We start from the raw sequence: 26,914 nt of genomic DNA, 5'->3' as shown, positions 1-26,914 counted from the left end.
TAGACAAAAAAGGTTTTGATCATTGGAAAAAAGAACTACCCTTTTTGCAAGAAAGAGATGAGTTGATGTTTATGCATGATTTAATCTTTTTGCCTACTGAGTCAATTAGAAAGGATATCCTTCATTTCCATCATGATACTTCTCTTTCTGCTCATCCTAGCATAATTAAAACTTATGAGCTCATAAAGAGAACCTTTTGGTGGCCATCAATGTTTAAGGAAGTTCAGTTCTTTGTGGAGACCTGTGGTGTTTGCATTCAAAATAAACCTTCTCATCAAGCACCAAGTGGTTTATTGACTCCCCTTCCTATTCCTCCTCATCCATGGCACACTATCTCCCTAGATTTCATTGTTGAACTTCCAGAAACCAAGAAAGGCTATTCGGCTATTTTAACAATAGTAGATCGATTTTCTCGCATGGCTCATTTTATTCCTCTAAAGAAATTACCAACTGCAATGGAATTAGCACAACTTTTAATGGTTAATATCATTTGATTACATGGAATCCCTTCAGTGGTAATCTCTGATAGAGGATCTCAATTTATTTCTCGTGTATGGAAGAGTTTGAGCTCTCTGTTAAATATGGAAATACGTTTATCCTCAAGCTATCACCCTCAAACGGATGGTCTAACTGAACGTACCAATCAAACAATAGAACAGTTTATTCGCTGTATGTTAACTTCAGAGGAAGGAGATTGGTCAGATTTGTTAAGTCAATTGGAATTTGCTTACAACAACGTAGATCATACTTCCCTAGGAATGTCTCCATTCTTTTGTAATTTTGGTTACCATCCTAAAAGCTTTCCTAGTAACTTAAAGAGGGATTGCTCTGTACCTACAATTTCAGATTATGTTTCCAAATTGTCCTCTATTCAAGAACAAGCTGCTTTCAATTTGGCTCAAGCCAAAGAAAATCAAAAGAAATCTGCAGACAAGCATAGGACAAGGCAACCAGACTATGTTCCTGGAGACAAAGTTTGGTTAAGTACAAGGAACTTAAGACTTAAAGGCCAACGTAAATTTAATCCAAAATGTATTGGTCCATTTCCTATCGAAAAAATAGTAAATCCTTTCTGCGTAAAATTAACTCTTCCCAAAAAATACCAAATTCATCCTGTGTTTCACGTATCTTTAGTAAAACCTTTTAACCCTCAGACTCGTTTCACCAAACCACCTTCATCTGTTATAATTGATGGGAACCCGGAATTTGAGGTAAAATCAATCTTGGATTCAAAAAGAGTTAGAGGGAAATTTTTTTATCTTGTTGATTTGAAAGGTTTTGGTCCAGAAGAAAGATCGTGGGAACCTTTGGAACACTTAAAGAATGCTCCTAGATTGGTAAGGTAATTTCATGTAAGACACCCGGACAAACCCAAACCTATTTTACCAGTTTTGGGGGGAATCTTGAGGAGGGAGTACTGTCATGAATCCTTTTTCTAGGCGATGCCTGGGGCTTGGTTCATGAAGAAAACCCACCCCTTTCCCGTGCACCTGCACTACCAGTGTGCTTTAATGTTAACTTTGCATTCACAGACTGTTGACATAATTATAGTGTGTTCTGAGTTACTTTGAAAGGGTTGTCTGCAGAAATAATGACACTCGTTTTTCTCTAGGTTGTCTGCGGAAAAAGATGACACTCGTATTTCTTTGTTCATGTTGAAATGATGATTTGAGCAATACTTTCAGGGTAAAGTGGTTTGCCAGCGTTATGATTTGATTTAGGAGAAGAGCGCTACTTAGGAAGCTCTGTAAAACGCTCTCAACGTTAAAGCCGCTCTGAGCATTCTCTCTCGTGGCGGCTTTAACGTGGCGTGCGCACATAATCTCCTGGGTGCGGTCTGCAAATTAAACCGCACCCAGGCTCCAGAACTTGCTTTGCCTCGAGTTTTCAGCACGAGAGAGGTCGTGTCAGAGATCGGCTCTTCAGACCAGTCAGTTGGACATCCTGTTCCAGGAACCTGCACTTGGAAACCTTCGAAGACTCTGCAAGGACAAAAAGACAAATCCAAGATAAGTGTCTAGTAATAAGAAAGGCGCCCATCGCAAGAAAGTAATAGACTATTTTTTACCACATTGTCTCTCAAGACTAGAGAGAATAGAACTACAGGAACTTAGAGCCTTTTAAGAGAGAAACCTTTCAGGACATTTTATTGTGGCGCAGAACAAGAATATACATTGCAAGAATTATATGTAATGTGATTGTTTTATTTTGTTTCATTTCTGTTAAAGGCCTCAGACAAGAGGTAATTAATGGTTTTAGTCTGGGAAGTGTTTTCTTTTTTTCTTGGTGTTGCACAACAGGTTTTGAAACACAGAAGAATTCACCGAACCCTCATGTTATTACCTTTTTGAAAACATTTGCAAGTCCCACTGTCAAAGGAGGTTTTTATTCTGATGTCTATAGAAATAGTCTCTAAGGTTAATTTCTTCGTTTTCTAGAATTCAATACAAGAAATCAAGACCCAAAACCCAGCGCCTGACCTGATTATCAGACGACAACCTCTCTATGCAAGATAAAGAAATACTGGACAAGGACCGAATAATTCTGATTGCAGGTAGGAGCAACTTTAGCTACTAACTCCAAATCTATCGGGGAAGAGTAGGGTAGTTAAGAAAGGAGAGGTGTAAGGATCTGATTTAACAAACCCATCCCACTTGTTGTTCGCAGGTCGACAGCAAGATAAAACCTACACACCAACGTCCAGTACTGGCCCTCCTCCCAAATTTCTATTTTTATACTTAGCTGTGATTTAATAGTCAGCAAGTATATTGTTAGTAAATTGGGAAGTTGGTCAATTGCGTCTCTACGAAATCCACTGCGTGATCTTCAACTATTCCACTCCCATAAGGTAAGAGATGAAGTAGTGAGAATTTGACAGTTACACAACAACAGACAGAGTGATAGAGAAATTCACACAGTTTAGTCACTAACCCATGTAGTTAGTGATACACTTTTAATTACTCACTTAAACAGTCAATCACACAGCTAATACATTCTCCACCCAGACACTTATATATCCACTCATTCTTTAATGCAGATTGCTATGTATATAATACATATTTAAAAATCAAACAAAACAACATTCACTGGATGATGTATTCAGTGATGTCATCAGTGATGTCATTTGAGATATCATCAGGGATGTCATCAGTGATGTCACTTACCATGTCTTGAATGATGTAATATGTGACATCATCTGCAGTGCATTGCGGGTGCGCGGGTTATAGTAGCAGAACTAACTATAACGGAGGAATTTCTATGGTTTTGTATGAGTGAAATGTCCAGCTAACTATAACACCCTTGAAACCTATGGTTTTTTCTGTGAATTTCAAAGGTTTTTTAAATGCTAACTCCTAACTATAACGTGTCTGAAACCTATGGTTTTTTCAGTGAATATATATATATATATTCAATGAAAAAACCATTGGTTTTAGGCCATATATAGTTAGGGATTTGCATTTAGAAAACCTTATTTTACTCGCATAAAACCATTGAAATTCCATATATAGTTATAAGCGCTAACTATATATCGCGCACCCGCAATCCACTGCTGATGATGTCACATATTACATCATTCATGACATGGTTAGTGACATCACTGATGACATCACTGATGACATCTCAAATGACATCACTGATGACATCACTGATGACAACATCCAGTGACTGTATGTTTCTGTAAAGTTAAAATATGTTTTACTTATTGAAGAATGAGTGGATATATAAGTGTCTGGATGAAGGATTTACTAGGTGCATGACTGACTGATTGAGTGAGTGATTAAATGTGTCTCACTGAGTGCATGGGTTAATGACTAAACTGTTTTAATTTGTGCATCATTATATCTGTTGTTCTACAAACTGCTGCATATGTTGATCAGTAGCTATATGAGTAACTGTATGGGTTATTGATTGGTTGTCCAAGTATTTGTATGGGAAACTGAGTGTGTGTGTATGGGTGGCTGGGAGGTGTGTGACTCTGTACATAGATGTGTGAGTAGTTGATTGACTATATGTATAGATTCAAAAGTGCATGTGCAAACAGCTGTATGGGCGGTTGACTGTGCATGAGTGTATTAGTGAGTGAATGGATATCTCAGTGCTACATGTCAAATTAAGTACATATGTAAAACACAGTACATGTGAGAGTTGACATCTATAAATAACTGTGCATAAGAGCCAGTGAATGTGTGAGTGGCTGTATGGATCATTGTGAACATGTATCAGAGATTGTATAAGAGAGTAAAGTAAATATGTGTTAGTATATGTTTGAATAAGTAAGGTGTGTATAACTGTATAGTTGAGAAAATGGAGGTGTGATTGATTTTTGGCATAACTGACTAGGTGTGTGAGTAACTCCATGGATGAGTGACTGTCTGTTTACACTGATTGTATCTAAGGTTATATTAGAGTCTGAAGAGGTTCATGGTATTATCACATGAATGATATCATCAGTGATGTGATCAGTCATGTCAAATGAGATGTTATCAGTAATGTCATCAGTGATGTCATTTGAGATGTCATCAGTGATGTCATCAGTGATGTCACTAACCATGTCATGAATGATGTAATATGTGACATCATCAGCAGTGGATTGCGGGTGCGCGATATATAGTTAGCGCTTATAACTATATATGGAATTTCAATGGTTTTATGCGAGTAAAATAAGGTTTTCTAAATGCAAATCCCTAACTATATATGGCCTAAAACCAATGGTTTTTTCATTGAATATTCAAGGTTTTGTAAATGCAAATTCCTAACTATATATCGAGTATAACCTATGGTTTTTTCTGTGAATTTCAATGGTTTTTTAATAGCAAACATCAAAAGCTGTCAAATGTCAAGTACGTGATAGGTAAAAACGTTTTCGTGTTTATGCACGCTGATGTGCTTTGAACGCTGCCCCCCCCCCACTCCCCTCTTTTCTCTTAGTAGTACTCTCTCTTTGCAGATAGTGAACGGTAGTTAACGCAGACCTTTACCCCTGTTGTAATCCGTCGTACCTGCTTGTCTCTCCATTTGATTGATTATTATCCAAGCATTTACTGTTTTACAATTGGTTCTCTTTGGATCATTCTCTATTTACAAACAAGCACAAAGTCGCAATACTCTGTTTAGTCTTTGCAGATAGTGAAAAATCGTGTAAAAAAATAAAAGTAATCGAGCAAAATCAGTAGACCACTAATTCGATCTCTTTTTAACCTCGGTAAAATACAAACATTAGGAATAACCCTTCATGAGAAATACGAAAATAGTGAAATGAATTGAGCTCCACACCATGAGGGCTGCAAAACAGCTCGACTCCGCCACCCACACCGCCAAAAATAACGGCAAACCCTATGCAAATATTATAAATATACACAACACACCACCAAAGAAACAGAATAAAACATTTTATTAAATAACTATTTACATAACTATTTTATACTTTTTATTGCCCGATCCGGCTAGCTCAATCGATCGAGCATGAAAGTCATGCACTGATAACAAGCGTTGAGAGTTTGTAGAATGATGTCTTCAGATTTTCCACATACAGTTTAGTGGCGCGAACTGGCAGGGGGCGTTTGGATTCTACCCCTTCTCCAAATAAGATTTTCATACGTGAATGTTCGTTCATGCTTTTTGTCCCAGAGTTGCTTCCATGTCACTGCCTTAAATAAATGGCATAAGTCCTGGTTATTGAGTGCCATACTTCAGAGTTCTAAGCAGTTCTTGTAACACTGTTTAAACCTTATTTGCACCTGCTGCAGCTTCACTATTCAAAGTAGTGGGGTCCATTTGTGGACCTGACTGCATTGGAAAACAATGTGATACGGTGCCTCCCTAAACCGCTTGACGGAGGCTCCCGAGGGGCGGTGAGATGGCGCGGACTGAGAGGGGGCGCTTGGCTCCTGCCCCCTCCCCAAGTCGTGTTGCCCTGGTGAGGCCTGAGATCGCCCCCGGCATAGGTGGCCGGCTCCCGGGGTCCGGCGGAATTTTTTCCCTTTTGAAGAATCTTTCATTCTGGACCTTGTCCCACAATCCGTTTCACCTGAAGACACGCTGTCGCAGGGCGCCCCTTTACCGTTTTAGTTGCCATTCCGCCCGCTTTTGGTACTCTGTGCCTCTTCCGCCATTCAGCTCTTTACCGCTCGCTCTTGCGACTACAACGTCTCGCTCACCATGTAGTTGAGGTGCTCCCGCTCTTAAGATTTGACCGAACTTTTTGGACTGCTGAAAGCGGTGGAATTCCGACCGCTGGTTGGTGGAGACATTTTGACTATATTCTGCACCTGCATTGTCGCGTAATGCGTCATATGACGCGACGCGTTAGCGCACCCGGATGTGCTCCGGTGCGCAAGGCGCAGCTTCCCGGAAACGATCCAGAGCGCGCCGCGCAGCGCGTAACGTAAGCATAACAGGTCATGTGACTTGTTAATAAAACTTTTCATTGGTTCATTTTACTTTTCTTTTCCTAATTATGTAAGACTAGGTCATGTGACCTAAAAATAACACTTTTCATTGGATTAAAACATTTTTTTTCCCCAAACGATAAAAGCCCCACCTTGTTTCTGGATGTTTCAGACTGAAGCTGGCGTCACCATGAGAGCACCACCATCTCGTAGCTCCGTCGTGGCCATTCCGCAAGCAATCATGGCAGCCGCTCCCCACCGGAAGCCTGCGGGAGTCGAGGGCCCCCAAGACTTTTGTACAATCTTCAAGGCTAAGGGGACGCTTTCGAGAATGGAACCCAAGCCCTGGCAGACAAGCGACCGAGTTCCAAGGTGTCCCAGGGCCATTTTACTGGACCAGGCCCAAATCCGAAGAGCCGGCCGCCATTTTAAGAGTCCTGTGGAAGCCGCCTACCGCTGCACCGCAAGAGTGGGAGCAACTCAACTACATGGTGAGCGAGACGCTGTAGCCGTAAGAGCGGGCGGTAAACAGCTGAATGGCGGATGAGGCACAGTGTAGCAAAAGCGGGCGGAATGGCGACTGAAACGATAAAGGGGCGCCCCACTACAGCAGACAAGCCTCCGCCATGTGCTTCAAAACTGCATATGTATCTCGTGATATCAAGGTTGGGCAACCAGTACACAACAAGCAGTTACGAGTCCCATTTACACCGGCGCCATTTTGGGCGCGGCCGGGCAGGTCCAGGATCTACTGAAACATAAAAAATGAGGCTGACGTCTCTGAAGCAGTTCACGAACAGCAGGACATAGCAAATAAACATGAACTCTCTAAAGCTGTTAACTCACTGCAGAACAAATCAAGTGAACCTGAAACCTCTGGAATAATTGTCGCTCAAAAGAACAACACACAAAACTCTGTAGAGCCTGAAGAAAAAAAACCAGAAGGGCACTGTAGTTTCAGACACACTTAACACTAATGACGAAACAAAGATATCGTCTGTTTATAAAGCAGTTATCATCTTGACAGAATTGACAAAGAAGTGTACAGACACCAATGCATCAGCATTCTCGGAGATAACATCTTAAGGAACAAAGAAAGACCTGTTCACTCTTGACACCCCAGGTGCTGTGTATATTGCACTATAGTGCTGCATCGACAAAACGGGCAACCCTATTGATGTGGATTTTTCATTATTGATTATTGTAAAGAAATGGCGACTCCCCCCTTTAGCAGATTAGCTAAATGTTTGCGTAATTTAGACATAAAAGTTATATTATTGTTGTTGTTGTTGTTATCGTTATAGTTCTGGTTAATTTAAAAAAATGGTTAAATATATTTACAGTTTTTGTTGCGTTCGTTATATTTAAATATTAATAAAGTTTTAAAATGTAACTGTCTTGGAGTACTATATTTTTTTAAAAAATCGGGTGAATGGGGCCTTGAATCGGGTTATTGTCATGTGTGGGCTTTGCAAGTGTACTGCTACAAGATCGGACATTTCAAACTCAAATGCACGTTCATTTTCTTACCTTTCCGAAACATGGAGCGCAATAGCAGGCAGAGAAAGGGTGATGCACGTGTTGAACACTGCCTGGCCTGCAAATTGTGCCAGTGCCCCCCCCCGCCCCGAGTACTTCACAAATCTTTAAAAGACCATGCGCTTGTTCAATGGGAAGTGGATAACATGGCTAAGAGCATTTGCTGTCTAATGCATGAATATCGCTGACTTCTCAGCGATATTCATGCATTGCGGCCGTTTTTTATCGCATTTGCGATAAACCTTGCTAATAGCAAGGTTTATGTGCGATAAAATTCGCCTCTTCTCTAAACAAGTTAGAGACAAAAATTACCGCTAGTTGTTGGTAATATGCCCCCGCATTTTTCCTTGCAGGAATCGAGAAGCGAAAGACTAGCACTGAAATCAGTAGTCTCACACCTGAATCGGGAGGGTTGGCATGTCTGGATACTCTACAGCTGGAGCCATACACTACATCCGCAGGGCTAGGTGATAGCCTAGGTCCGGCCTGGACAATCGGACACAGAGGAAGAGAAGTGTCAGAGGGTGCGGTAGTGAATAGGGTGAAAGGGAGGTGTCGAACGGGCACAGGGTGTGATTCTCAGAGAAGAGCAGCGCAGATGGGGGAAGTATATGGCCCATGCATGAGAGAGAGAGAGCGGGGGTGACCATTGCGTGGGGGAGATGCGTGCGAGGGTGGGGAGCCATGCTGAGAATCGACGGCGTGCAGAGAGTGGGTCTGGTCAAGGCATCTAAAATAGCTGCCGTGCACGACAAAATTGTGGCATTGGACAAAAACGCAAGATGGCGCAGACAATGTTTATCAATAAGGATTCATTTATAACAAAATATTTACTCGCAGTGACAAAATGGTGTTCAACACTTCCTGATTTCCATCGAATCGAACGTTAACAAACGTCACGCAGCAAAAAAAAAAAAAAAAAAAAAAACCACGCACAGAGCGGTTTTTAGCCATGTTATCCAATGGAAGGTGGATAACATGGCTAAGAGCATTTGCTGGATAATGCATGAATATCGCTGACTTTTCAGCGATATTCATGCATTGTGGCCGATGTGCGGCGATAATTTTTGACTCTAAACAATTAAAACGAAGCACAAAATGGCAAATTCCCGTTTCGCTACCAGTTTGCGGCCCAGTTCGCGGCCCGAGAAGCGCTTCTACCGTGAAAAATAATTTTTTTTTTATTTTCCCCACGGGACCCTTTAATAACCTCAACAACATTCCTAGGGGGTCAAGAGGGGTATACCTTGCCCCCTTTCAATAAATTCCCCCTTCGTTTTTCACCTCTTCTTCTCTCTCGATCCTACCGAGAGATAAGATGGCGGCCGCTCCGGACTATTTAGAATGTTGACAGACACCGGAGAGCCAATCAGCTTTCTGTTATCCAATGGAAGGTGGATAACATGGCTAAGAGCATTTGCTCGATAATGCATGAATATCGCTGACTTTTCAACGATATTCATGCATTGTGGCCGATGTGCGGCGATAATTTTTGTCTCTAAACAATTAAAACGAAGCACAAAATGGCGAATTCCCGTTTCGCTACCAGTTTGCGGCCCAGTTCGCGGCCCGGGAAACGCTTCTACCGTGAAAAATCATTCTTTTTTATTTTCCCCACGGGACCCTTTAATAACCCCAACAACAATCCTAGGGGGTCAAGAGGGGTATACCTTGCACCCTTTCAATAAATTCCCCCTTCGTTTTTCACCTCTTCTCTCTCGATCCTACCGAGAGATAAGATGGCGGCCGCTCCGGACTGTTTAGAATGTTGACAGACACCGGAGAGCCAATCAGCTTTCTGCGCGCAAAGTTCCGTTTCGCGAAAAGTAAGCGGACCGGATCGCTGCCCGGAGCGCTGTTACAGATATATATCTTGGTTTGAACGTTAATTTCTCAAAAACTACTGGAGCACATATATTGAGACCTAGCAAAGGCACATCGGGCTAACAGTCCCTACAATTTTGCCAAGTTTCGTGCAAATCCATTCAGCCGTTCGAGCTAAAAGTGAGTCCAACCGCCCTATGGAAAAATGAATGGAAAAAACGCGTTTTGGGACCCCCCTTTTTTCTCAGCCCCCCCTTGACGAAACTCCACCAAATTTTCAGGGGCTGCTCAGAAACAAAATGTGCCATTTTCCTGAAAATTTCAGCCGATTCCGTCCTCAAACGCCAAAGTTATTAGGCATAGAATTTTCAGAAATCCCATAGGGAAAAAATCCTAACTATATATACCTACTGGCGATAGCCAGTAGGTAATATATATATATATATGTATATGTATATATATATATATATATATATACATATACATATATGTATATATATATATTCACAGAAAAAACCATAGGTCACTAACCATGTCATGAATGATGTAATATGTGACATCATCAGCAGTGGATTGCGGGTGCGCGATATATAGTTAGCGCTTCTCGATCCTACCGAGAGATAAGATGGCGGCCGCTCCGGACTGTTTAGAATGTTGACAGACACCGGAGAGCCAATCAGCTTTCTGCGCGCAAAGTTCCGTTTCGCGAAAAGTAAGCGGACCGGATCGCTGCCCGGAGCGCTGTTACAGATATATATCTTGGTTTGAACGTTAATTTCTCAAAAACTACTGGAGCACATATATTGAGACCTAGCAAAGGCACATCGGGCTAACAGTCCCTACAATTTTGCCAAGTTTCGTGCAAATCCATTCAGCCGTTCGAGCTAAAAGTGAGTCCAACCGCCCTATGGAAAAATGAATGGAAAAAACGCGTTTTGGGACCCCCCTTTTTTCTCAGCCCCCCCTTGACGAAACTCCACCAAATTTTCAGGGGCTGCTCAGAAACAAAATGTGCCATTTTCCTGAAAATTTCAGCCGATTCCGTCCTCAAACGCCAAAGTTATTAGGCATAGAATTTTCAGAAATCCCATAGGGAAAAAATCCTAACTATATATACCTACTGGCGATAGCCAGTAGGTAATATATATATATATATATATATATATATATATATATATATATATATATATATATATATATATATATATATATATTCAATGAAAAAACCATTGGTTTTAGGCCATATATAGTTAGGGATTTGCATTTACAAAACCTTATTTTACTCGCATAAAACCATTGAAATTCCATATATAGTTATAAGCGCTAACTATATATCGCGCACCCGCAATCCACTGCTGATGATGTCACATATTACATCATTCATGACATGGTTAGTGACATCACTAATGACATCACTGATGACATCTCAAATGACATCACTGATGACATCACTGACATCTCATTTGACATTACTGATTACACCACTGATGATATCATTTATGTGATAATACATCTTCAGACTCTAATATAACCTTAGATACACTCAGTGTAAACAGGCACTCACAGACTGTCACACATCCATGGAGTTACTCACACACCTAGTCAGTCATGCAAAGAATCAATCACAACTCCATTTCCTCAACTATATAGTTATACACACTTTACTTATTCAAACATATAGTAACACATATTTACTCTCTTATACAATCCCTGATACAAGCTCACAGTGATTCATACAGCCACTCACACATTCACTGGCTCTTATCCACAGTTATTTATATATGTCAACTCTCACATGTATTGTGTTTTACATACATACTTACTTGCACATGTAGCACTGAGATATCCATTCACTCACCAACACACCCATGCACAGTCAACCGCCCATATAGCTGTTTCCACATGCACTCTTGAACTCATACACCTAGTGAATCAACTGCTTACACATCTATGCACAGAGTCACACACCTCCCAGCCACCCACACACACACTCAGCCTCCCATTCAAATACTTGGGCAACCAATCAATAACCCATATAGCCACTCTTATAGCTACTGATCAACACATGCAGCAGCTTACACAACAACAGACATACTGATGCACAAATTAAGACAGTTTAGTCACTAACCCATGCACTCAGTGAGACACATTTAATCACTCACTCATACAGTCAGTCATGCACCTACTAAATCCTTCATCCAGACACTTATACATCCACTCATTCTTCAATATGTAAGACATATTTTAACTTTACAGAAACATACAGTCACTGGATGTTGTCATCAGTGATGTCATCAGTGATGTCATTTGAGATGTCATCAGTGATGTCATCAGTGATGTCACTAACCATGTCATGAATGATGTAATATGTGACATCATCAGCAGTGGATTGCGGGTGCGCGATATATAGTTAGCGCTTATAACTATATATGGAATTTCAATGGTTTTATGCGAGTAAAATAAGGTTTTGTAAATGCAAATCCCTAACTATATATGGCCTAAAACCAATGGTTTTTTCATTGAATTTTCAAGGTTTTGTAAATGCAAATTCCTAACTATATATCCACTATAACCTATGGTTTTTTCTGTGAATTTCATTGGTTTTTTAATAGCAAATATGAAAAGCTTTAAAATGTCAAGTACGTGATAGATAAAAACATTTTCGTATTTATGCACGCTGATGTGCTTTGAACGCTGCACCCCCCCCTCCCCTCTTTTGTCTTAGTAGTACTCTCTCTTTGCAGATAGTGAACGGTAGTTAACGCAAGCCTTTGCCCCCGTTGTAATCCGTCGTGCCTGCTTGTCTCTCCATTTGATTGATTGTTGTCCAAGCATTTACTGTTTTAGAATTAGTTCTCTTTGGATCATTCTCTATTTACAAACAAGCACAAAGTCGCAATACTCAGTTTAGTCTTTGCAGATAGTGAAAAATCGTGTAAAAAAATAAAAGTAATCGAGCAAAATCAGTAGGCCACTAATTGGATCTCTTTTTGACCTCGCTAAAATAGAAATATTAGGAACAACCCTTCATGAGAAATACGAAAATAGTGAGATGAACTGAGCTCCACACCATGAGGGCTGCAAGACAGCTCGGCTCCATCACCCATCCCGCACAAAATAACGACAAACCCTATGCAAATATTAAAAATATAGACAACACACCAGCAAAGAAACAGGGTAAAACATTTTATTAAAAAACTATTTACATAACGTTGGTTTATAAGATGATGTCAGTAGTGGACCGATGTGTGAATAGGTCGAAAGCAGCACAAGGCTCCAAGATCCGGATGGCAAGCTCCTGGATGTTGGGTGCCATAGTTCAGAGTTCTGAGTTTGAGCCTTTTTCAATGCCTGGGCTTTGTTGAATCAAAATGGCGGCTTGACACAAAGCTGACTCAAGCGTTGCTACTGATGCTATGCAGACCAAAACTGGTTTTCAGTTTGTACATTTTTCTAGATTTTTCAATCCAAGTTTGGTTGACTTTGTAGAACGATGGCTTCAAATTTTCAACATACGGTGTGGTGGCGCTGACTGGGAGGGGGCGCTTCGCTCCTGCCCCCTCCCCAAGTAAGATTTTCATACGTGAAAGTACGTTAATGGTTTTGGTCCCTGAGTTGCTTCGATGTCACTGCCATTCTCAAATGGCATAAGTTCTGGATGTTGGGTGCCATAGTTAAGAGTTCTGAGCAGTGCATGTAACACTGTCTGAAGCTTATTTCCACCTACTGCAGCTTCACTATTCTCAAAGTAAGTGAGTGTCGTTTGTGGACCTGACTGCATTAGAAAACAATGTGATATGTTACCTTCCTAAACAGCTTGACGGAGGCCCCTGAGGGGCGGTGTGATGGCCATGGACTCGGAGAAGACGCTTGGCTCCGACACCCTCCCCAAGTCTTATAGCACTGGTGTAGCCTGAGATCGCCCCCGACATAGGCGGCCGGCTCCCGGGGTCCGGCGGAACTTTTTGCCTTTTGATGACTCTTCAATTCTGAACCTTGTCCCACAATCCGTTTGACCTGAAGACACGCTGTAGTGGGGCGCCCCTTTACCGTTTCAGTTGCCATTCCGCCCGCTTTTGCTACACTGTGCCTCTTCCGCCATTCAGCTGTTTACCGCCCGCTCTTGCGACTACAGCGTCTCGCTCATCATGTAGTTGAGTTGCTCCCGCTCTTGCGGTGCAGCGATAGGCGGCTGCCACAGGACTCTCAAAATGGCGGCCGGCTCTTCGGTTTTGGGCCTGGTCCACTAAAATGGCCCTGGGACACCTTTGAACTCGGACGCTTCCCTGATAGGGCTTGGGTCCCATTCTCGAAAAGCGTCCCCTCAGCCGTGAAGATTCTACAAAAGTCTTGGGGGCCTCCGACTCCCGCAGGCTTCTGGTGGGGAGCGGCTGCCATGATTGCTCGTGGAATGGCCACGACGGAGCTACGAGATGGTAGTGCTCTCATGCTGACGCCAGCTTTAGTCTGAAACATCCAGAAACACTGTAGACTACCAATTCGATCAGTTCCGGTAGCGCCCCAACATGACCCGGAAGAGAAGAACTTGCCCTCCCCTCTTTGACTGATGGTTCTTGTTGCCTGTCCCCTCTATTGTCATTTAACAGAACTTTTTGGACTGCTGAAAGGGGTTGTGTTCCGAACACTGGTTGGTGGAGACATTTTGACTATATTCTTGACCTACGTTGTCGCGTAATGCGTTATATGACACGCCGCGTTAGCGCACCCGGAAGTGATCCGAGGCGCGGCGCGCAGCGCGTAACGTAAGCATAACAGGTCATGTGACTTGTTAATAAAACTTTTCATTGGTTAATTTTACTTTTGTTAATTTAATGATGAAAAGCTTGGTCATATGACCTAAAAATTACGCTTTTTATTGTTTTCGAACAATATTTTTTTTTCAAACATATGTTATAATATTCCAGGCTAATGTACTTTCCCGGAAAATTTACAACTGTCTTGCAAGTAAAATATATTCCTTTTTCGAGAAAAAGGGCGTTTCTTCCTTCCATGACGGAGCCGTTGAGTAAAAGAGATTCCGCCTGCTGTCTTAGTCGCCGATACGCCTGATTATCAGATTCTTATCGATCACTTTATGTTGCAGACATGAAAAACACAACTGCCCTTGACCATTTATCTTTACTGCGTTCCTACATATTATACCTTTTATCCGTCATGTAATTGGACTGCTTTATTTCACTTGCCTTTTACTGATTCGAAAACAGTGACTAAAAGTAAAAACTTTACCAATATAAATACTACTACCGTGTTTTGTTTTAAAAACCTTTATTGTGAAAATGTCAGTATACAAATACGGGCCTATAACCACGTGGGCCGGCCACGGAGCAAACTGAAATCGTATATGATGAGGAGACATTTACACTGTAGAAGAACGTAACGAGCGGGCCATTAGGTTGCAAGAACAAAGGTGTCTAACAGTTGCGGAATCGGTGGACGTACATTTTGTAATTAAAATAAGACAGGGCCACTTACAATAACATTTTCTAGATATACATTTGCGGGCAAGGAGTTACGAGTCCCATTTATACCGGCGCCATTTTGGGCGAGGCCGGGCAGGTCCAAGATATAGTCAAAATGTCTCCACCAACCATCGGCCAGACCAGAACCCCTTTCGGCCCTTTATGCTACAAGATGGTGTCTTCCATTCAGAAAATATTGTTGGCAGCATTTTGAAAGGAAACAGAAACAGCCGTTCTCCTAGTGAGTTTCACATTGTTACATTTAGGAAGAATGTTGAAGAGTGGTATGTGGAAAATCTGAAGCCATTTTTCTACAAACTCTCAATCAGACTTGGATGGAAAAAAAAAACCTGAAGAATGTACAAACTGAAAACCAATTTTTGTCTGTATAGCATCAACAGTAATGCTTGAGTCAGCTTTGTGTCAAGCCGCCATTTTCATTCAAACAATAGCGTCCCCCTGCACACATTCAGGGACCTGGTCGTGTCTTCAGATGAAACGGATTGTAGGAAAAGAAGCAGAAAGGAAAAGGAAAAAAGTTCCGCCGGACCTCGGGAGCCGACCGCCTATGTCATGTGCGACCTTTGGCCACACCAGGGCAATAGTGAAGCTGCAGCAGGTGCAAATAAGCTTCAGACAGTCTTACAAGCACTGCTCAGAACTCTCAACTGAGGCACTCAACATCCAGGACTTGCCATTCGGATCTTGGCGCCTTGTGCTGGTTCCGACCTATTCACACATCGGTCCACTACTGACATCACCTCATAAGCCAACGGGGCACCCCACGCCGACTTTCGGCGCAGCATTGTAGGATGGCCACACCAGTGCGGCAACTTGCTGGACACAACATCGGGGCCATCCAGATCTCGGCGCGTTCGACTCACTGTACCGCAAGAGTGACCGCAACTCAGCTGGACACGCCGTCTTTCGGCACAGCATTGTAGGATGGCCACACCAGTGCGGCAATTTGCTGGACACCACCTCGGTGCCATCCAGATCTCGGCGCGTTCGAGTCACTGTACCGCAACAGTGACCGCAACTCAGCTGGACACGCCGTCTTTCGGCGCAGCATTGTAGGATGGCCACACCAGTGCGGCAATTTGCTGGACACCACCTCGGTGCCATCCGGATCTCGGCGCGTTCGAGTCACTGTACCGCAACAGTGACCGCAACTCAGCTGGACATGCCGTCTTTCGGCGCAGCATTGTAGGATGGCCACACCAGTGCGGCAATTTGCTGGACACTGTTGTGTAAGGTTATTGTTTGAAATGACGCGCGTGAACGCACGCGCGTCATTCACAAACAATGAACATTATGTTTTGGTTTGAATGTGTGTATGTCTCGTGTTGTGCTCGCGTGCGGTGAGTATGTAGTTTGGTAACGCGTGTCTGTGTGTTATGGTTTGAATGTTGAAGCGTGCATGTGTGTTTGGATCGCGTGTCTGCGTTATCATTTGAAAGGCATCGCCTTACTTAAATAGACTTGCCGGGCTGTTAAACAGCATTCAATCCTCACGCTGGAGTTGCTGTCGAATCATTAAAGGATTTCTTATTTATCTACATCTGGATTCCTTCCCTTTTCATTCCTTTGAATAGTTCACCTACCTTTACAATACTGGCGACGATCGGGAACACGTTCCCATAAGTGCAACATCAATGACTTTGTTCTCTCTTAAAAAAAAAAGAAAAAAAAAGAGGGAGGTGTGTTGTGTAAGGTTATTGTTTGAAATGACGCGCGTGAACGCACGCGCGTCATTCACAAACAATGAACATTATGTTTTGGTTTGAATGTGTGTATGTCTCGTGTTGTGCTCGCGTGCGGTGTGTATGTAGTTTGGTAACGCGTGTCTGTGTGTTATGGTTATAATGTTGAAGCGTGCATGTGTGTTTGGATCGCGTGTCTGCGTTATCATTTGAAAGGCATCGCCTTACTTAAATAGACTTGCCGGGCTGTTAAACAGCATTCAATCCTCACGCTGGAGTTGCTGTCGAATCATTAAAGGATTTCTTATTTATCTACATCTGGATTCCTTCCCTTTTCATTCCTTTGAATAGTTCACCTACCTTTACAATAGACACCACCTCGGTGCCATCCGGATCTCGGCGCGTTGTGCTGCCTTCGGCCTATTCCCACATCGGTCCGCTACTGACGCCGCCTCACGTGCCAACGGATTTTCTACGCTTTTTGTAGCCCTATGCCGCATAACAGGTCATGTGACTTGTTTATAAAACTTTTCATTGGTTCATTTTACTTTTGGTTTCCTAAAGATGGAAGGCTTGGTCATATGACCTAAAAATAACACTTTTCATTGGTTTAGAACATTTTTTTTTCCCAAACGATGAAAGCCCCACCTTGTTTCTGGATCATTCAGACTGAAGCTGGCGTCAGCATGAGAGCACCACCATCTCGTGGCTCCGTCGTGGTCATTCCGCGAGCAATCATGGCAGCCGCTCCCCACCGGAAGCCTGCGGGAGTCGGGGGCCCCCAAGACTTTTGTAGAATCTTCACGGCTGAGGGGACGCTTTTCGAGAATGGAGCCCAAGCCCTAGCAGGCAAGCGTCCGAGTTCCAAGGTGTCCCAGGGCCATTTCAGTGGACCAGGCCCAAAACCGAGGAGCCGTCCGCCATTTTAAGAGTCATGTGGCAGCCGCCTATCGCTGCACTGCAAGAGTGGGAGCAACTCAACAACATGGTGAGCGAGACGCTGTAGCCGCAAGAGCGGGCGCAACTCAGCTGGATGGCCGCCACCTGGGGAGGCCCGTTCACGCCGCCTCCCCCACGCCCCCCCCCCCCCCCCGGGCCGCCGCACGCCAATTTTCGGAGCAGCATTGTAGGATACCAAAACCAGTGCAGCAGTTTACTGGACATCACCTGGGTGCCTGTCGTACATGTTGTGTCAGCCATGGGACACTGGACACAGTGCCATCAACATCTCAACGCGTTCTGCTGCCTTGGGACTATTCGCACAACAGACCGCTACTGACGAGGCCTCCCCCCGCACCACCCGGGACGCCCCACGCTGTTTTTCTGTGCTGCATTGTAGGATCCCAAAACCAGTGCGGCACCCAGGCGACATCACCTGGGTGCCGTCCAGAACTCTGCACGTTGTGCTGCCTTGGGACTATTCGCACAAAAGACAGCTTCTAACCATTGTTGCTTTTTGGGTTGAAAAATGTTTAAATGTTTTTAGTTTTTGTTCCGTTCATTATAGTTAAAAGTTAATAAAGTTTTATAATCTTACTTTGTTGGAGTGTTATCTATTTTTTTAAAAACGGGTGAATGGGGCCTTGAATCGGGTTATTGTCATGTGTGGGCTTTGGAAGTGTGCTGCTGCAGGATCAGAGATTTCAAACTCAAAAGCACGTTCTTTTTCTTACCTTTCCGAAGCATGGAGCGCAATAGCAGGCAGAGAAAGGGTGATGCACGTGTTGAACACTACCTGACCTGGCAAGTTGCTGGCAGTGCCCCCCCGCCGGCTCCTGAAAGAGGGCACACACACACCGCCGCCCCGAGTACTTCACAAATCTTTAAAAGACCATGCGCTTGTTCATGAGGCTTAAATGGTTTATCACCTCTTCTAGAACCCCTGCATCGACCCTCTGACGTTTCCTGGAAAAATTACCATGTAACACAATACCAAGCCCTGTCAGCTGAAACCCCCAAGGAATCGTGGGGCATATTATCAAGGGGGTTTATCTCCGCTTTTTTGGCTTTAAAAGCCATGAAAGCGGAGATAAAATTATCTCCCTATTACCAAGCTGTCGCTAACACCAGTTAGTGACAGCTAAAAGGAGATGGCGACCATCTTGGGCCCCGCTTTGCATGTCAGTGATACTTATCACTAATGACATGCAAAGTGGCGTGCCAAGATGTTAGCGACTGGAAACAGTCCCTAACATCGCTATCTCCTATTACCAACTTTTGGAGATATTCGTGCTAAGCGCGAATATCTCCAAAATCTAACACCTGCGCTGAGCAGTTCTTAGCCATGTTATCCAATGGGAGGTGGATAACATGGCTAAGAGCATTTGCTCGATAATACATGAATATCGCTGACTTTTCTGCGATAATAGCAAGGTTTATCTGCGATAAAAATCGCCGATGTGCGGCGATAATTTTTGTCTCTAAACAAGTTAGAGACAAAAATTATCGCTAGTTGTTCGTAATATGCCCCCGGGTTTTTGCTTGCAGAAATCGGGAGGCGGGAGACTAGCACTGAAATCAGTAGTCTCACGCCTGAATCGGGAGGGTTGGCATGTCTGAATTCTCTACAGCTGGGGCCATAAACTACATCCGCAGGGGTAGGTGATAGCCTGGGACCAGCCTGGCATCTAAAATGGCTGCCGTGCACGACAAAATTGTGGCATTGGAAAAAAGGCAAGATGGCGCAGCCGCTGGAAGAGATGTATCAACATATATCAGCCTCCTCAGCCACCCTCAGGAAACATAGGGGATTAGGATACGTCTCCCGCACCCCCTTATACCTAGTAATTTAATTAACGAAGCACAAAATGGCGAATTCCCGTTTCGCTACCAGTTTGCGGCCCAGTTCGCGGCCCGTGAAGCGCTTCTACCGTGAAAAATCATTTTTTTTTTCTTTTCCCCACGGGACCCTTTAATAACCCCAACAACATTCTAGGGGGTCAAGAGGGGGATACCTTGCCCCCTTTCATTAAATTCCCCCTTCGTTTTTCACCTCTTCTTCTCTCTCGATCCTACCGAGAGACAAGATGGCGGCCGCTCCGGACTGTCACGCAGCAAAAAAAAAAAAAGCTCACGCACAGCCGCTGGAAGAGATGTATCAACATATATCAGCCTCCTCAGCCACCCTCAGGAAACATAGGGGATTAGGATACGTCTCCCGCACCCCCTTATACCTAGTAATTTAATTAACGAAGCACAAAATGGCGAATTCCCGTTTCGCTACCAGTTTGCGGCCCAGTTTGCGGCCCGTGAAGCGCTTCTACCGTGAAAAATCATTTTTTTTTTTCGTTTCCCCACGGGACCCTTTAATAACCCCAACAACATTCCTAGGGGGTCAAGAGGGGGATACCTTGCCCCCTTTCATTAAATTCCCCCTTCGTTTTTCACCTCTTCTTCTCTCTCGATCCTACCGAGAGACAAGATGGCGGCCGCTCCGGACTGTTTAGAATGTTGACAGACACCGGAGAGCCAATCAGCTTTCTGCGCGCAAAGTTCCGAAACGCGAAAAGTAAGCGGACCGGATCGCTGCCCGGAGCGCTGTTACAGATATATATCTTGATTTAAACGTTAATTTCTCAAAATCCACTGAAGCACATATATTGAGACCTAGCAAAGGCACATCGGGCTAACAGTCCCTACAATTTTGCCAAGTTTCGTGCAAATCCATTCAGCCGTTCGAGCTAAAAGTGAGTCCAACCGCCCTATGGAAAACTCAATGTTAAAAACACGTTTTGGGACCCCCCTTTTTTCTCAGCCCCCCCTTGACGAAACCCCACCGAATTTTCAGGGGCTGCTCAGAAACAAAATGTGCCATTTTCCTGAAATTTTCAGCCGATTCCGTCCACAAACGCTAAAGTTATTAGACATAGAATTTTCAAAAATCCCATAGGGAAAAAATCCTAACTATATATACCTACTGGCGACCGCCAGTAGGTAATATATATATATATACATATATATATATGTATATATATATATATTCACTGAAAAAACCATAGGTTTTAGACCATATATAGTTAGGAATTAGCATTTACAAAACCTTGAAAATTCACTGAAAAAACCATAGGTGATAGACCATATATAGTTAGGGATTAGCATTTACAAAACCTTATTTTACTCGCACAAAATCATTGAAATTCGCATATATAGTTAGTTGCACTAACTATATATCGCACACCCGCATTCCACTGCTGATGATGTCACATATTACATCATTCATGAAATGGTCAGTGACATCACTGATGACATCACTGATGACATCAAGGTTTTGTAAATGCTAATTCCTAACTATATATGGTCTATAACCTATGTTTTTTTCAGTGAATTTCAATGGTTTTTTAATAGCAAATATCAAAAGCTGTAAAATGTATTCTTATTCTAATTCAAAAATATATTTTATATTTTTGTAATATAATTTTTTGATTAAAATTTTTTTTTAATTATTGTTTATTTGTTTCGCTGCCGGTCCGCGAACCAGGCAGCTTCCCGTTAGCTTGATTTTGTTCCGCGACCCGGTCCGCGAACCGGTAAACGTTCCGTTAGCGCAACTACCGCGTTAGAAAGCAACATCGTGACGCGTCTTGTAAGCGCGACGTATCACGTTACCGCGTAATGCGTCTTATGACGCGTCGCGTTAGCGCGCTCCGGAACGCGAACCGAGGCGCGAAGCGCAGCGCCCCGGAAGCGATCCGGGGCGCGGCGCGGAGCGCCTAACGTAAGCATAACAGGTCATGTGACTTGTTTATAAAACTTTTCATTGGTTCATTTTACTTTTGGTTTCCTAATGATGGAAGGCTTGGTCATATGACCTAAAAATAACACTTTTCATTGGTTTAGAACATTTTTTTTTCCCAAATGATGAAAGCCCCACCTTTTTTCCTCACTCTGACTTTCATTTTTATGAGAGAAAGACCTTTTTTGAATACCATAGAAATGGCTTCATTGATTGCTGCAGCTGGTGGACCCCCACCACCACCACAACCTCCTAGGAAGAGAGGACCACCTCCTCGGGTCATCCTACAACAAGAGGAGGAAGAAGAGGAAGAAGAGGAAGAGGAGCAAGGGACAGGGAGGTTTTTACCTGAACAGCCAAGGAGGTCCCATGTTAAAGAAAGTTATATTTGGCAATTTTTTTCATTTCCCCCAGAACAAAAAAAGGTAAATGCCCGGTATGTTACCTGCCTGATCTGTAAAAATGAACTCTCCAGAGGAACAGAAAAGAAATACAGTTATGGTAATTACCATGCATCGCCATATGGAAAGGTGGCACCCTATAAATTACAGTGCTGCACAAGTACGTGATCTGGTGGATAACCCCCGACCTGTGGCCAGTACATCCACCAATGAAGAGGCAGTGATAGGACCAGAGGCGAGGGAGATGGTCCCAAATATACAAACGAAATTTGGCAATCTGAAGCACGTATGCATTTTTTGTGGCCAACTGATTTGCTTCAGAGAGAGCAGCATAAATGTAATTAATAAAGCAATTGACAATCACAAATGTGCAAAACGCCCCAGAAAATAAATTATCTTTTTTTTTTGTTGCTCCTGTTGAGCCCTTCATAATGAATCATTTTTGTTTCTCCCCCCCATCAAAAAAAACAAAAAAAATATAAAAGCGTTCAAAAAATACAAAAAAAAAAATGTTCAGAAAAATAATAAAAAAATATAAAACAACAAAAATAATTTAAAAAAAGTTCTTTTCAGAACTACCTCCCCTTTTGCTAGAATGTTTAGCACTCTTTTGACAACCTCTATTTCTTTTGGTTCGCGCGCCGGTACGCGAACCGGAAGCGAACTCAAAAATTATTATTTTTTTTTAAAAAGAAGAGTAAGTAAACTGAGAGTAATGTTAAAAGAAAGACAGTTAGAGGGAGTAACACAGAGATACTGTTTAAAAAGGGACTGAGAACAGGACTGGAAAGAGTAGAGTAAAAAAAGTAATAGAAAAAGGAATGAGGGAAGTAGCAAAGGCAGGAAACTGAGGGTTAAAGAAATGAAGCAGTGGAACTAATAAAAGTTAAATGTAAAAGAGATGTAACAGAATGAGTACTAAACACTTACCTTATAATTATCGTTAACTTAGTCACGTGTTATTTTTATACTTTCAATCTGTGAATGAGAGAACAAAAATTTTAAAATTGATAGAAAGTAGTAAAAGATGAGTGAGCATGAGACAAGATGAGTACATATTAAAAATCACAATTCAAAGTACAGAATTAATTATACATATTAAATGGTTTATTTTTGCTGTTCTCAGAATATATCAAATTTCACTGAAAACAGTGAGTTGAAGGTATTTTTCATATAACTGCGGGGAAAAAAACACAATCAAAATGATTGTGTTTAAAAAACCCATATAATATAATCAATCAGAAATCAGAACTCCTCAAAAGTAACTTACTTTCCATGACGTCAAAGGATGTCCTATGAACAGCTTATACTCTGTTGTGCTGTTATTATTTTCTGCCCGCCACTTTCTGAAAGATAAGCTCTATCGTTTTAAGAAAAATGAGACATACAAAGCGATTTAAAACAGCACACTAAATTACAACAACACCTAGAATCATTATAATCCAGTTACCTACCCTAAATTCTCACTTCTGAAAACAAGTCAAAAGGCAACATTGCTTCATAGTCAAATTCTAATCATTGCTGAAAGACCAGCCTTTTTTAAATTTCAAATAAGCTGTGTAATATCTTGAAGTTGTTAAAGGACCATCATGTCATATAATAGCTGCAGTTACAAATGTTCTTCCTGAAATCGACGACTGTGCAGTCAAAACATTTTTAATTAGACTTGACAACTTATTTACATCTGGTTTATATAGTTGGAATTGTAAAATGACATTTCACTGATAAGTTTCTATAAATAATGTAGACAGCATTACAGACTTACATCACCTCTACTCCTTCTTTTGATCTGCTGCTTGAATTAGCTTATTAAAAAAAACAATTTTCACTCTGTGCTACACTTATCCACAAGGCTATATACTGTAGGAGCTATTAGAACCTCTTGAAATTCCTCAGAACAAATCCCGAGATTCCTTTCCTAAAATTTTGGTTGTAAGAACACCAGGTAAGAATTTTGAAGGTGAAAAGGCAATCTTTTTTTGAAAGTTAAAACAGAATCATTGCAGAATGACCAGCCATTTCCAGACTTCAAATAAGTTGTGTAATGTCCTGATTTTGTTGAAGGACCCTCATGATATATAATTGCTGCAGTTAGAAAAGTCCTTCCTGATATTGACAACTGAGCAGCCACAACATTTTTAATTAAAGTTGTCAAATTTGTTCCATCAGGCCTACATCGTTGGAACATTAAAATGACATACTGGCCATATCTTCGTATAAATAATGTGGACAGCATTGCAGACTTACATTGGCTACACTCCATGTTTTGATCGGCTGCTTTTACTAGCTTATTAAAGGATACTGATTTAGTGTCTGGCAAAGTTAAATATATAAATCTTTCTGAGTCTACACTAGTAATACTTGATAACGTACAATTCTCGCAGTCATGCTGCCATTGATAGGAAAGGCCAAACAGATGATCTACATCTACACCTTCATCTTGCAATACATTAAGCATATACATTAAAAACTCCTGAAAATCTTGCTGAATATTTTGAGAGAATTGTGTGTGACCTGAACATTCGTCTAACAGATTTTGAATTTCAGACACACTTTCTACTCTTGATCTATCAGCACTACATTTCTCTAACACAGAATTCAACAAACAGCAAAAACTTTGATCCGAATTGATCACAATCTGTTATTTTAAAGTTTCTAGAGAAAAGACAACATTAACCACTACATTAGCATAGCAGTTCAAACCAGAACTATTTTCAAATTGAAAACCAACAACATCTTCAACAGAATTCATTTTCTTTCTGCTTACAATTTTGGGTTCATCGACTTTTGGTCTTTTTTCTACAACATCCCTCCTATTAGTGACATTTCTTCGTTTCCGGCCTACCACACGTTTCTCAAACAAAGGATATTGAGGCAAATGTGGTGCATACTCTCTTCTTAACCTATTGTATTCCATAACACAATCTAGATCCGCACAAATGTTTGTGACAACACACTCAATCAAGTACAAACCCGATAAAGTTCTGACTCGTGACAATGCTACATAAGCCATACCCTCCTTGAACACAGAACTGTCAATATTCACCAAAGCACTGTCTACACTTAAACCTTGTGATTTATGGAGTGTCACCGCATATGCCAAGCAAACAGGAAATTGCTTACGGCGAACATATAAGTCTTTTACAAGCAGAAACCTAGCTGTGCAACGACCAATTAGCTGTACTTCCTCAATGCCATCAAATTTAATTTTTAAAAATTCAATTCCATCCCTATTTCTGTATTTCTCAAAATCAACAACATTACCCATTGATCCATTTACCAGACCTCTTTCAACATGTAAATTTCTTCTCAAAATGATACGGCAATTTAAGCACACATTCAGAGTCTTTTCAAAACCAGCAGTTTTAGATATAGTCTTCTCTAATAAATCCAATTTAGATTTCAAATTCTCAGACAAAACAATTGTTGCACCCATATGTCTATTCTGTCAATAGCTTCCAGTTTCACAATCTCTTGGTTCTCTAAATTCAACATTTTGTTGTTGAAGATGGAACATTCTGCAAGAGTTGGCATCAAACATATTCCAGATTTCTTCTCAGTAATTTTATGAAAAATATTCTCTGGCAGAACGTCTTCTTCTGGAAACAAATTTGACAGTAATCGTGCATGTAAAGCTTCTTTCCCACGCTCAGTCACTTTCCCGATTCTAACATCTTGTAGAATATTCTTGTAATCTTCATCCTTCGCCTGACGCATATTTTCACGAAGCTCAGCATAACTGAAGTTTAACCATATGTTAACGTTGCCAATGCTCCCTAGGCACTTCCTGGTATCTTCATGCGTAAGCAGTTTAAACACTGGTTGTCCTTTCACTGGTGTCAGCTGCAGAAGATCACCGAAAACAATGATGTGTTTGCCACCAAATAACACATCATACTCTGTTTTAAGAACTTCCTGCATTCTCAAATGCACAAAGGCAAGCATGACATTGGAAACCATGCTTACTTCGTCCATGATAAGAAGTTTCATCTTCTTCAGGACTCTAGATACTTCACAACAAGCATCTCCCGATAACTTGTGATATTGTAATTTGTTATCATGCTCCACTGGCAGCATCAGTAGCCGATGCAAAGTAATACCTTTAATGTTATGTGCTGCCAGACCAGTTGGAGCGGTGACAACACAAGACTGCGATGACTCAGTCCTTTTTTGCAAATAACATGAAATTGCTTTAATGAGGAAACTTTTTCCAGTTCCTGCTTCTCCACTCACGTACAATCGGATAGGCTTCAACGACGTACATGAGCACTGTTTCTTCTCATGACTTAATCCATGATCAATTTGGTTGGTAACTTCATCATATATTTTCCTCTGCTCAATGTTAAGTTGTCTTTCTAAATCTTCTAAGTTAACCACATCCTCCTGAGCATGTGCCATGGCTCTTTCCACTTCAATCATGGCAGTGGCAGCTTCATTTTCAATAACTGGTCCTCCTAGTGGATCCTGACTCAATGAAACAGAACTCTGACTGTCCTGAGAACTGTCTCTAGCAATCTCGGCTGCTATTGTTGATTCCTGCTCGATTCCTGCATTCAACATTTCTAGATATTTTGGGAAAGCAGGACATTCTATGGACTCCTTGGCTGCATTGAAAGAGTCTTCATAACAGAGAAAAACTCCAAGCAGTTCCTCTTCTGCACGCCAAGGCTTGAAAAGTTGCAAAAGAGCTAAATAGAAAAACTCTTTTCTTTCTGGAGATTCGCAATCCAATTTTCGATGATTTACCAATAGACATTTTTTTTGCTTGACCAGACATCCCTCACTTCCAATTACAGCATACACTCCTTTATCAATATCTTCTGTGATGTTCCTCTTGAAAATGTAA

This window comes from Lissotriton vulgaris, chromosome 6 (assembly GCF_964263255.1).
Source record: "Lissotriton vulgaris chromosome 6, aLisVul1.2, whole genome shotgun sequence".
Taxonomy (NCBI): Eukaryota; Metazoa; Chordata; class Amphibia; order Caudata; family Salamandridae; genus Lissotriton; species Lissotriton vulgaris.
Note: the sequence above shows the minus strand (reverse complement) of the source record.